Below are 12231 nucleotides of genomic sequence, written 5' to 3' on the forward strand. Positions count from 1 at the left end.
TTAACTTTTTGATAGGAAAAATATTACCAGGGTATGTGACCAGGAGCCAAAGATGTATCAAGTTCACCTGTGGCAGATCATTCAAGGCAGCATAGGGCATGTGTTGAATAGTGAATGCTAGAGCAATATTGACACACAATGTTGGTACTGAAAATGCATTTAAATGTATAATGCTACTTGATACCAGTCTCTTCCCTCTCCCTAAGCAGTATACATGTATGTGTCCTGTTGTCCCTGCTACCTCGCCTCCCACACATACACCCAGTATGATATGTCTCTGTAGAAAGAGAAGTAGACCATGAACTATTGGCTCACTACTGCTGTGTTAGTGCTAGGACCTCATAGCATGTTTTCTGTGGGATCAGGAGGTGAAGTAACTGCTTCAGGGGACATGCTGAAGCAAAAATCACATGACTTATATGCTAGACTCTAAGTTCAAAGGGCCCACAGACAATATGTCATACGTAATGTGTGCATGTTGCACAGGGGTGGTGCAATTGTACAATATATTATCCTGGGGTTTGCACAGCTAGCTGACTAGTAGCTATGAAGGTGATTGACAATAAATCACACCCACACTAATAATAATAATGCTAATATTTACCTGCCTTAGATCCCCTAAGTTCAAGAGTTACAATACTTAAAACTAGGAGTCTGAGTGTGAATTTTCAGTTTAACAAGAGCAGCATTCACTTTCCACACATGCATTACTGTATTTAAATATGTTCGCTAGCCTGTATCTAAAAAAATGCTAAACAAAATCCAACAGAACAAAGTGAAGAGAGAATGAAAGAAAGAGGCTGAAGCACACATCAGTTGGGACTGTAGAAACACTAATGGTGAGCTTTGAAATCATGCCATATCTATTCATAAAAGAAAAAAATAATCCCTGAAAATACCTTTCCAGTGTTATGCAATACAGGTATGTATTTCTGTAAAACTCTACCATCTCATGTTTAAAGTACAAAGACATGGGTGTTGCTCCAGAGTCCTGTTTCCTCAGGGCAGCTAGCCAAGTCTGCAATCATTCTTGCAAATATAAAATAAATACAACACTTTATGAGAATTCAATGTCCATTTCAGAGCCTACCACTCCCCTTGAGTACAAGAAATTCCAAGAAAGTCATTAATCAGGGTGGCACTGTAGGACTGAGTCTTGCACTTTGCTTCACAACATGGATTAGTGTGAGATTTTGAAAGCCAGATATTGTGCCTGCAGAGGACAAAATTTAATCTAGATTATCCCATGAAAACTGCTAAATGAGCAAGGAAAGGGAAAGAAATCTCATAGGAAAAAAACTGAAAGTAATTTCTTTATCAAGAACATTGCTACACCTACTGTTGGTTCTGTATGATCCTTTTATATGCACTTTATTGTTCCTTTTACCTTTTTCCTAATGTTGTAGTGAAATAAAGTCTACTGTGATTGGATAAATCAATGTTGGTTTGGAACATCTCAGAAAAAGAAAATCCATCCTTTTTAAAATCTTGCTTGAGCTTATTTGCATTTGTAATGTGATACTGCTACATACATTGTTGAACGTGTAAGACCATCACAGAATGTTTTAGGTGAAAACTTCATTACTTTGGGGCTCAAAGGTGATCATTTCATGTTTCCTTGTCTGTGTGCATTTTCAGACTCAGTTTCTGCAGAAAGAAGGGATTCTTATTCCCTTTTGTAATCCACACAGACCTCAAATGTCTAAAGATAAATAAGGTGAGGTAAGGCATACTTCCATTTATCTTTCTTCTGCTTTATCTAGCATGGCTGACCAGACATTCGAGAAATTTCACGCATGCACCCCAGAAGTAAGGCTTCATCTAAACTACTTCTCAGAGAAATATACCTTCTCCTTTCTTTTTTCAAAGTCTCTAACTTGAAAATCCCAATTTAGCTCACATTGTAGATGAAATTTTGCAGGAATATATTAGTGGATGTTCTCTAAGACCTTAATAATGTAATAAAATGTACAATAAGGCACAAATATCAAAGTAAACTAACATGTCAATAGTGTGTTGAACTTTGCTACTAGGTATATGCCAACTGAAACAGTTGCAAGTATGTGTCCCTATAGCTGTAATATTATTCTTTTCTCATCCTTAATTCAATAGCTTTTATTCATATGACTCTGTGCCCAGTTATGCCAGAAAGATTGTACATTCAATTCCTTCATTTTGCAATTGCATTGGAAAGCCCAGTTACAGATGCAAATATCTTATAAATAAAAAAACCTTTTATCTTTATTTTCCTTACCAAAAATAAACAAAATTGCATTTCTGTCTTCTAGAATATTAGTATAGAATATTAGTAAAGAAGTGTTCTTTTCTTGCAACAATAAGCCATCCACAGTATATTTTCCGCTTAACTACCACACAACAGTTGATGCAGTTTTTAAGTTAATAGGGCAATAAACTCAACAGTGATGCTGCAGATTTTAAATGCCTTCTGGGATATATAAAATACGCAAGTCAGGGTGGGGAGCAGCTGGATGCATAGGAACAGCTGGGCTCATTGGTCTGAGAAAATTTTTTTATAATGATGAGGGATGTGATATTTTTGGCTAGGATATCACTTTGTGTTGTCTATGAAAGCAGCGTCTTCAATTAAATTCTAAGACAATAATACCATCATAATGACATAATCTTTTTACTTGCTGTTGACATTATGCTCTGCCAAAACACAGTTTAAGATCCAAAACCAAACAGCAAGTGCATGAGGGATCCCTTAGTGTATAAAAATAAAATGTAATAAAACTCAGACACATAGCTAATTATGAAGGCACATTGGCTTAAACAAAGGACTGTTCTGAAATGAATTGCAAAATTCTTCTTTACTTAATTTGGATGACAGTTACAGAAACAGAAACATGTATGCACTCACAGTAAAACAGCAGAACAACTAACATGGCCCCCTCTCCTTGGTTTTCAATCAATCAGTCAGCAGTAGTTCAGCAATAATGATCTCGGCAACTTCCAGGACTCAACACAGTTCAGTCCAGATAAAACTCAGTTACAAAAGGAAGATTTCTTGCAGTATTTCTTACACCAGACTGATTTCTCAGACTGCCTCCTATTACTGAATTTTTTCTCCTCTTTCCTCTCCAGTATGCTGTTGTATCACATCTGTCTGATAATTAACTGCTATATTGACTTTCTGTAAGAAAATAGATACATGATCTAATGGTATTTTTATAGAATACTGTTCAATTAAATGGGAAATCACAGAATTATGAGGTCCAAAACATAGTTTGTGTGAGTTTTCTCTGATATATCTAAACTTCAATCATATAAAATTTCGCTTATTTGGTCTACATCGTTATACTACAGGAGGAACTATTGTCACACTGTCACATGTAAGTAGTCATCTAATGCATTCTGTAAATAGAAGTGTGTAATTAAAGAAAGATATTTTTCTTGTGGTTAGAGCTGCAATTATATTATTGGCAATATTATGAGACTTTTACCCATACTACAAATGGCAGCAGTATTTCTTTTGAAGTAATGGAAATGGTCTGAGAAACATTCTCTTGATCCATTTGGGAATGGGGTCTTTTTTCCCCTAATGACTTTATGTAAAGTACAAAAAGCAGGAATACAGTCAGATAACAGAGGTTTTACAGTCAGATAACAAAAGTTTACTTAAACGTAGCTAAATCAAAAGTAACATAAGCATGCATGTGCTGGAAGAAAATGAATTGGAACCATATCATGTCTTGTTCATTTTAGTATCTTCTCATTTTCTTGCGTGAACATACATGTTCCTGTGCAAGGGGAATAATAGAGGCAGAGAGGGAAAACATACTCTGCAGAAATAGAGCACCAAGTCCATTTTGACTGTCATACTGGCTGAGACCAGAGCTAGACAGCCATGTCAACAGACAAGGACACTTGAAAGAGGTACTAAGGGAACACATTTCTTATGTTCACACCCTTATATATCATGAACAAGCACTTTTAGGAAAAATACTTTCTTGCCCATTTCTTGTCTGTGCCACCCAAACAGAGAAAAGGTTTCCAAACCCATTTGAGTATCAGTTGATTCCCATGCCTTAAGGTCTTTTTAAAAAAAGTCAGTGAAGTATAATGCAATTAACTGTATTATTCACTTAAATGCCAATCTCCCCCCCCCTTTTTTATTTCAAATTTGTACTATGTTTTCCATCTACTACAAATAAAAGGGTTTGATGAATAAATGATTTACTGCCTGCAGGGGGAGAAGAGCTCGTATTAAACATTTTACAGATAAGAGACTTGCAAAAAGGATATTTTCTCATAGGGAAAAAGGAAAAAAGAGCATCTGTGGACCAGTTGTTTTTTTGCTGACTAAGCCAACTGGATATGATATTCCTTTTGGCAGCTTCCTTATTCTTGTGTGGGCTTCAGTTATATGAATTCCATAAAATATTTATTATTGAATACGGTTATATATTGAATATAATGCATATGATGTTTTGTTGGCATTAAGGTTGGCATTAGTTTTCTAAGTTAATTATTTAAGATCAAATGACACTAAAATCCTGGTGCTGTATTTTTCTTACTTAATTACCTTGAGTCAGCTAATGCTCAGACATTCATAAACTGAAAAGAAAATAATGTAAAATTGAACTGCCTCAAATGTTCCTTTTTTATAACTCATATAAGAACTTCTTTTCTGTAGCCTCATGGAAGGAAGTAAAATTTCAAGCATGGTAAATAAAGGATTTACTATCCCTTACAAATAGGGAAACACATGAAAAATGGATTTTAGCAAGTGTATTAGTTCTTCATGAAGTTGAAGAGGGATTGATAGCTCAGGAAAGTAAAAAGGAAAGCCTTTTGTCTTCTTAGAGTAAGAGAAAATGGGTGTCACAGCCTTCGTGGGGACCTGCAGAGTTCTGGTTTGGTCCCTCCACCTTATCACAACTATGAATGTTTTACTCTCAAAAGACACTTGAAAGAGGTACATCTATCACCAAAGATGCTTTTCCTTCTCCTGCACCCTAGGTTACTAGCCTTGAATTGGTCTGTTTTGCTGCGAATGTACTGCAAATGACAGTTTAAACACAAAAGAGAAAGTGGCTTAGTAGAATCAGCTGTCTTCACCTACATAACTGTTTGCCTTACAAACAGTTACATTGCACCAGCTGGGAGAACAATGTACCCTTGCAGACAGCAGGAATACATTGCACTGATATTGCAGCTAAACTCTTCATTACCTTGTTCAGGAGACAGCTTTGGCATAGTTCCTTCTAACTGAAGGACCTCAGCTCTTTGAAATTGCAGCCATTTCTTTGGCAGACAGGCCATCATCTCCTGTGTTTGATTGCGTAGTAATAAATGCTTGCTGGGGAATGATGCTCCTAAATTTCTTTTTCCCCAAACCAGTGATTCAGAATGTGATTTTAGCAGATACAAGCCATGGTTGAATGTTCAGAGACAGTGCTTCATCTGGCCAAAGCTGGTCAGAGCTCTGCCAGAACGGGAGTGGATTCAGCTGAAAAAGTTCCTAAACAAAAATTGTGTTTTCAGCTGCATCAGGTCCCTTGTTCAGGTCATCACACAGTTCTGCAAACATAGGAGGCAACCTTGAGCAGACTTGAGTGTGAGACAGCCTTTCATTCCAACACTATCATCAAAAATTACCCTATTAAACTACAGAAGTCTTCACGTACCACAGCACCTTGAGACATTCCTGCCTTCTATTTGTACTGGCTTAAGGCTGGTACAGCTTTGTGGGCAGTTATCCTGTGAATCGGAACAGGGAACTGATGTATTTTTTTAAATTTTCTTTAAAGCACTTGTCCTACAGAGACAACAGAAGTGCCCCACACTGGCCATTATGGAGCGGGATATGGATTTTACCACTGTGTGCTTTGTGCAGTGATGCTGCAGCCCTCGTGAGTACATTGCAGCATAACCTATCTTCACCCATCGAATCTTCTACTTCAAACTAAACTTTGAACTGATGAATGCTCCAGCTATAAGGAATGAATGCTCAGAGCTCGTTTTAACCTCTCCAGGGAGGATGAGCAGGAGGTAAATGACCCCAAACTGGTCTGTGAGGACACTGAAACAGTGAAGGTGCAGAATTCCCCACAGCTGTTGATGGGTTCTGTTTACATTTCCATTCAACCCTTAACTTCTTTGTCTGCCAACAGAGGGCAGAGTGTCTAAGATAATACCTGTTTTTGAAGGAGACACCCTTAGTGCCACCTTCAGCCTGTTTCACAAAGGATCTGTGCCACACTTTTGTATCTATAGTTAAATATGTGATGGCTGCAATCAACCAGAAAAAGAATGATCAAAAAACGTCTTTTATATCCTAAAAGGATATATATTTCTTGATTATATTTAACCAAAATAAAAATAATAGTGAAAATATTTTTCTACTAAGGAAGATTGCTACCTTGTTCTCCTCTCAGATACACTGATATAAATATAAATCTAGTGCCATTCATACAGTCCTCTAAGTAAAGGTAGAAAATAGTATAAGTCTGTAGACATAAACAGTAGTATTCAATCATATTTTCTGAAAGTACTGAGAAAGAAGGAAGGCTACCTTTTCCTCTTACTGGTGAACATGTAGTTTGTACTGTATTTAATGTCATGTTTGTTTTTACCTCCAAGAGGAGAATTCTACTTAGAATTTTTTTAAATACAGTTAAAAACCTTGATAAATTTCCCTCCCTTATCTGTAAAATCAGTTTTCGAAAACTTGTTCTTAACTTGGCAGTTGGGGAATGTATCTAAAAAAATCCTACGGACAAATGTATCTGTACAGCTCTGGTTTCTGCTGCAGAGTGATACTGAAAGTTCTCCTACAAAAATGGTAAAGCCAGTAGAGTTAAAGTCCAAAATTCCCAGCCCTGCTAAAATTGCCATAGCAGAAAAACATCAAGGCACCCAAGTCAATTCCTCTATGTCCCATCACAGGTATGCATCACACAGGTATTTTAAAGAATCATATTTGCTCTTATGCATTATTCGGTTAATGTCTACATTCAGTACATTTAATTTCTGAACACCGTATATCAATTTGTAACACTATGGCAGATATACCATTACTTTACTAAACATCTTTCACAAGTAACAGTGTCACAATCACTACCATGAGATATCTACAGTTCAGTGATAATAAATTATATTTATAAAATAAATTCCTTTCAAGTATTTTGTAAGACTACTGAAATGCAAGCAATGTTACAGTGAAGAATGACATTCAGGTTATGTTCAAAAGTCCTACAAAAAAGCAAACAAGTTTTCATTCTTGAAGAAACCAATATTTTTGAATATTGGAAACCAAATGCAAACCTCTAGCATTAATAAGGACAGTCAAAACTTTAATGTGCATGTAAAACAGGAATTTATTTTGTAAGTGCATCCAGAAGACCCCTACATGGTCAATCATGCAGTATCAATTTACCTTGCTTTGAAAATGGAAATGCTGAAGAATGAATCAATGGTCCCCAAAAGAAAGAAAAAGAATAAGCCTTCTGAATCAATGCTTTTCAGTAGTATATTCAGCCAGATATAAATATATTGTAAATTTACCTAGTGAGATGTTGGCAGGGAAGAGCTGTAATTTTGAAGATGTTTATGTATCAGGAAATGAGGAAAGGTAACCACTGGGATTTTTAAAACTAGCTTCATAAGTACCATATTCTTTGTAGGGCCTTGAATACTGTTGATTTGATAGCCTCCTGAAGGCTTTGTGAATATTCACAGGGAAATGAGCTCTATCTTCTGAAACAAAACAGACAAAAACATGGAGTCCACAAACTGAGAAAAAATGCTACGTTCTACATACCTACAAACTAAAGTGATGAAAATATAATGTTCTAATTTTTAAAGACAACCTTACACTTGCAAGAAGATTTTTTCAGTGTAGAAAGTATATTTTTTCTGTCTATGCCAGCTCCAGTGATAAGCATTCTGTAGCTTAACTGAACCTTTTCTGAAATCTTGTTTTCTCCTTAGGCAAATGTTAAAAAGAAAACGAGCCAGAGAGTGTATGTGGCGGGGGGTGGTGGTTGGGGGATGAGGGGTGGGGCTGTACCTGAGCTCTGCTTTCTAAGGAATTGCAATCATAACACAGGAATTTATCATTGTAGGAAGTGTAATAATGGAAGAAATCCAAATAATCAAGTAAAATACACAGACCATTCATTTAAATCAGCACAGATTATTAAAGCCAAAACACTTTGTTCTCATATACTTTTCATCACTGGAAAGGGGAGTTGAAGAAAACAGAAGTTAACGGTTCCAGAATTCCTCCACAATTCTGAAATGGTGTAAAACACTTCACTAAAATGAGATATCTGGAGCACCTTCCATCTGAGGACAGGCTGAGAGAGCTGGGCTTGTTCAGACTGGAGAAGAGAAGGCTATAAGGAGACCTTATAGCAACGTTTCAGTACCTGAAAGGGGCCTACAAGAAAGCTGAAGAGGGACTATTCATAAAGGCTTGCGGTGATGGGATGGGGGGCAATGGGTATAAACTGGGGAGGAGCAGATTTAGACTAGACGTAAGGAAGAATTTCTTCACCATGAGAGTGATGAGGCCCTGGCACAAGTTGCCCAGGGAAGTTGTGGCTGCCCCATCCCTGGAGGTGTTCAGGGCCAGGTTGGATAGGACCTTGGGCAGCCTGAGCTAGCAGAAGGTATCCCTGCCCATGGCAGGAGGGTTGGAACTAGAAGATCTTTAAGGTCCCTTCCAACCCAAACTATTCTATGATTCTATGAGATTAGAGTCATCCTTTCATGATCCAAAAGAAGAATAACAAGGATATTCAAAGGTTATTTAACCATCCTTCCTAAACTGGCTGAACTGCATGACAGGAAAAAAAAAAAAAATAAAATTCCATAGCAGACTTGGGTAAAGCCAGATATCATTCAAAGAACAAGAGATCATGTAGAAATTATTTAGGCTCCAAGTGTTCATGAAAACAACTTATGTCTCGTAACATCCCCTTTATTCAAATAAGCACATTTCAGTTCATAGTTGCTGCTTGTCAATCCAATGCATACTATTTAAACTCTCCTTAAACATATGTGACTTGTTCACTCTTTTAGAGTGCTATTTTAAAACCATTCCTGCTCTATAAATTTTCTAGCAGGACAGTCAATAATCTGCTAACTTGATATGTTGCTTTACAGTTTGTCACAAAAAAGAAGACAATGAAGGTAAATGCAGCAGGACGCAGACAGCCCCAGCATTTATGGTTCATTGATAGTTTGTTCTACAGCCCAAACTAAAGATTTGCAGTGGATCTAGTTATTTTTCTTTTCTATCCCTAGAAAAATCTACTAAATTACCCATATTTTGACACCTGTAACTCAAGCATAAGGGAGAGACAGTGATGAATGAAAACAGATTTTTCTTCTGGCTTTCTCAGAGATTGTCTATCAGTATAGAAGTTATCAGAGCTTTTTGCCTTTTCTAGTATATTACATGAATGCCTCATGCAAAATAAAACGCCAGTTTCCTTCTCTCCATTTCATACTTGAAAGCAAAACAAAATGAACACGCAGGAGTCCCTGCTGACACAAATGCCAATTTGCTCATGCAGTGAAGCAATACAGCAACAAGACAAAACAGGTAACTGCAGACTGGTTTATGAGATGTGGACCATAAAAGCAGGTTTTGATCCTTTCAAAGTCATGTATTAATCATCTCCTTACAAGTCTTTGGCCTCCTTAGACAATCTCTGGGAAAAAATTGTGACTTCTAATCTGACTACCCAGATTAAAATGCTGGTTTGAAAAGTGGAAGCAACCACAGCCACTGTCCTTTACTGAATGAAAATTGTCTGAAGGATCGTGCTGATAAGAGAGGGCCCTTATATGACAGACACGGTGAACAGAGAAAAGACTTTCATCAGCTGCAGAACAAGGCCATGACTATGCTCAGATGCTAGCTGTAGTTTAAATAAAAGGATATATGAACGTGGACTTACTAAGCATTTTTGCTTTTTCTTATGTAATTCATACAGATATGCATGGAAGAAAGAGAACCAGCTCTGTCTATAATAGCCCTAGAGGAATACTGTGGAATCTCTAAATATTTTCCCTCAATTTAGTTTAGATCAAGAGGTGTCCTCATAAGGGCTCTCTCCTGACACATGATGTTAATATCAAGTGCAGGTTAGCTCAAGGGGAAAAAGTGAAGTGAAATAAAACAAATTTCAAAACTAGTCATTAGTAGCTATCCCACCACAAACTGACATTTAAATTAATTCTTTTCATGAGGTAGCTTTATTTACTGCACACCTGAACAGAGGCTTTCTCTCAAAATCATAGGGATATGGTCTCCTTGACCTGAGACATAGTGGTGCTGTTCTTATGGAGTGTATGCTGAGGCCATTTGACTTGATTGTTGACCAGTTAAAAAAACAATTTAGGAAAGCAAAATGTAGCATTAGGTAAACATTGATGTCAGGAAAAGGGGGTTATACTGTCTTGCTTCTGCCTACTTTTGTAGAAATCATGAAGAGGACAAAAAAATAGCAGGCATAAAGAAAAAATAAATGCTTCAGCAGTAAGGTCAATTATTTTTATTAGATTTATAGACTTAGCTAAGTTAAGCTAAAGAAAGCACTACATTCTTTTCTAATATAGCCAACAAGGAAAGCAAACAGAAACAGAAAATACAGCAACATAAAATATTTGTAAGTAAAATAATACACTGCTGGAAGGATCAAGCTTTTCAATATTTTTGAAGTGTTTACATCGATGTTTCATTTGCAGTAGGTAACAATGTTCCTTTAAATCATTTAGAGTAATTGAACAGATCTCACTGTAGATTTTTTATTGTTCTGAGGATTAAATATAGGAAATGCAATTCACCATTCTATAGTTAATGTTCCCATAAAAAACCCAAAGTATTATTCTGCTTGTATTTTGTGGGTGAGTATCACCATCAAAATTAATTTTTCAGCTAAATAAACTGTCATCAAATCATTTAAAAGCTTATATATTTGCTAGCAAGATGTACCTCATGTCTTCTTACAAAAAGTAACCAAAACCACATCATACCATTTACAGTACTGTTTGCAAAATTATGTTCCAATGCTACTCTGTCTGGTTGGCTGTAAAAAACACATATGGGATTTAAACAACATCTGAAAGTCCTTGACAACATTACTTCAGATGTCCAGATGATGTACAACAAAAACCTTTATAGCTTTACTTGCAAAATCAGTCATGCAATGCTGAATATTTTGTGCTGTATTTTCTGCTAACTGTAATTTAGAACATTCCAAAATAGGATAAAACAATTAAAGGCAACTTGCCATCGTTCTTTAAAGTAGTTTGAGTACTTAAGTATGAAATCAGAATGGGCTTCTGGAAAGGACACCATCAGATTTCCTCTAAGGATATCTACAAAGATATTTTGGAAAGCAAACAGCTTTTCTACAGATCTTGTAAATTAGACCCCTTAAATCATATCACTTGAACATTTAGCACTGCATCAATTCACTCCCAACTCTCAATGCCTTTCAAATCAGTGATTTCATGCAGCAGTGTAACTGGAGCTAAAAATCCCAGGCAAGCTGCTTGCTAGAGATTTGAAAGGGACTCCACTCAAATGCTAAAACTAATATTTAATGGTTTATCTATTCTAAATTCCTCAAATATTCCACAGTCTGCCTATAATGCCTACAGCTTCAAAGACACTGAAATTATTTTGAAGAACAAAGTGACTAGGGTAGCACCTTTTAAGAAAAACAATTATTGGTATGGTTAATATAACCTATTTTCTTCTGACTATACTTTTTGGAATGTAGCAACATAGTTTAACATTTATTGCCCCTTCAGCTTTGTTCTACTCAAAATTAAGGAAGCCAAAAAGAGCCACAAGTGTTCATCCAAAGGCATTTGCACTTCCTAGAAGCTGATCAGCAATAGACCTAATACAAGTCTATTAACACACTGTAAACAGAGTTCAAAGTTAACCATTTATGCTCTTGTGAATACAAAGCAGCAAAGGATACAGAATAGCTTTGCAAGAAACACAATTTTGCTGGATCAAGAACAGGAAAAAAAAAAAAGAATAGATAATAAAAGAACAATATATAAAGTTTATATTTTATGTTACCCAACATGGATAACAAACTTTTGATACCACAACCTTATGTACAAGGTCTCTCTGGACAAAACAGACACAATCCAAATCGGTTTTGATCACCCTGCCAGTCCTCAGTCTACTTATTTTGAGTCTGAACCCTAGAATTCATATTTATAGGCTTTTGC

The 12231-nt window shown here is 36.4% G+C and overlaps 1 protein-coding gene across 2 annotated transcripts in view; it reads right to left on the reverse strand.

The window, feature by feature from the left end:
• Positions 1-12231, reverse strand: part of ZNF518B (zinc finger protein 518B) — a 307008-nt gene that overhangs the window by 88671 nt on the left and 206106 nt on the right. The window lies entirely within an intron of this gene.

The sequence above is a fragment of the Phaenicophaeus curvirostris genome, chromosome 4 (assembly GCF_032191515.1).
Source record: "Phaenicophaeus curvirostris isolate KB17595 chromosome 4, BPBGC_Pcur_1.0, whole genome shotgun sequence".
NCBI lineage: Eukaryota > Metazoa > Chordata > Aves > Cuculiformes > Cuculidae > Phaenicophaeus > Phaenicophaeus curvirostris.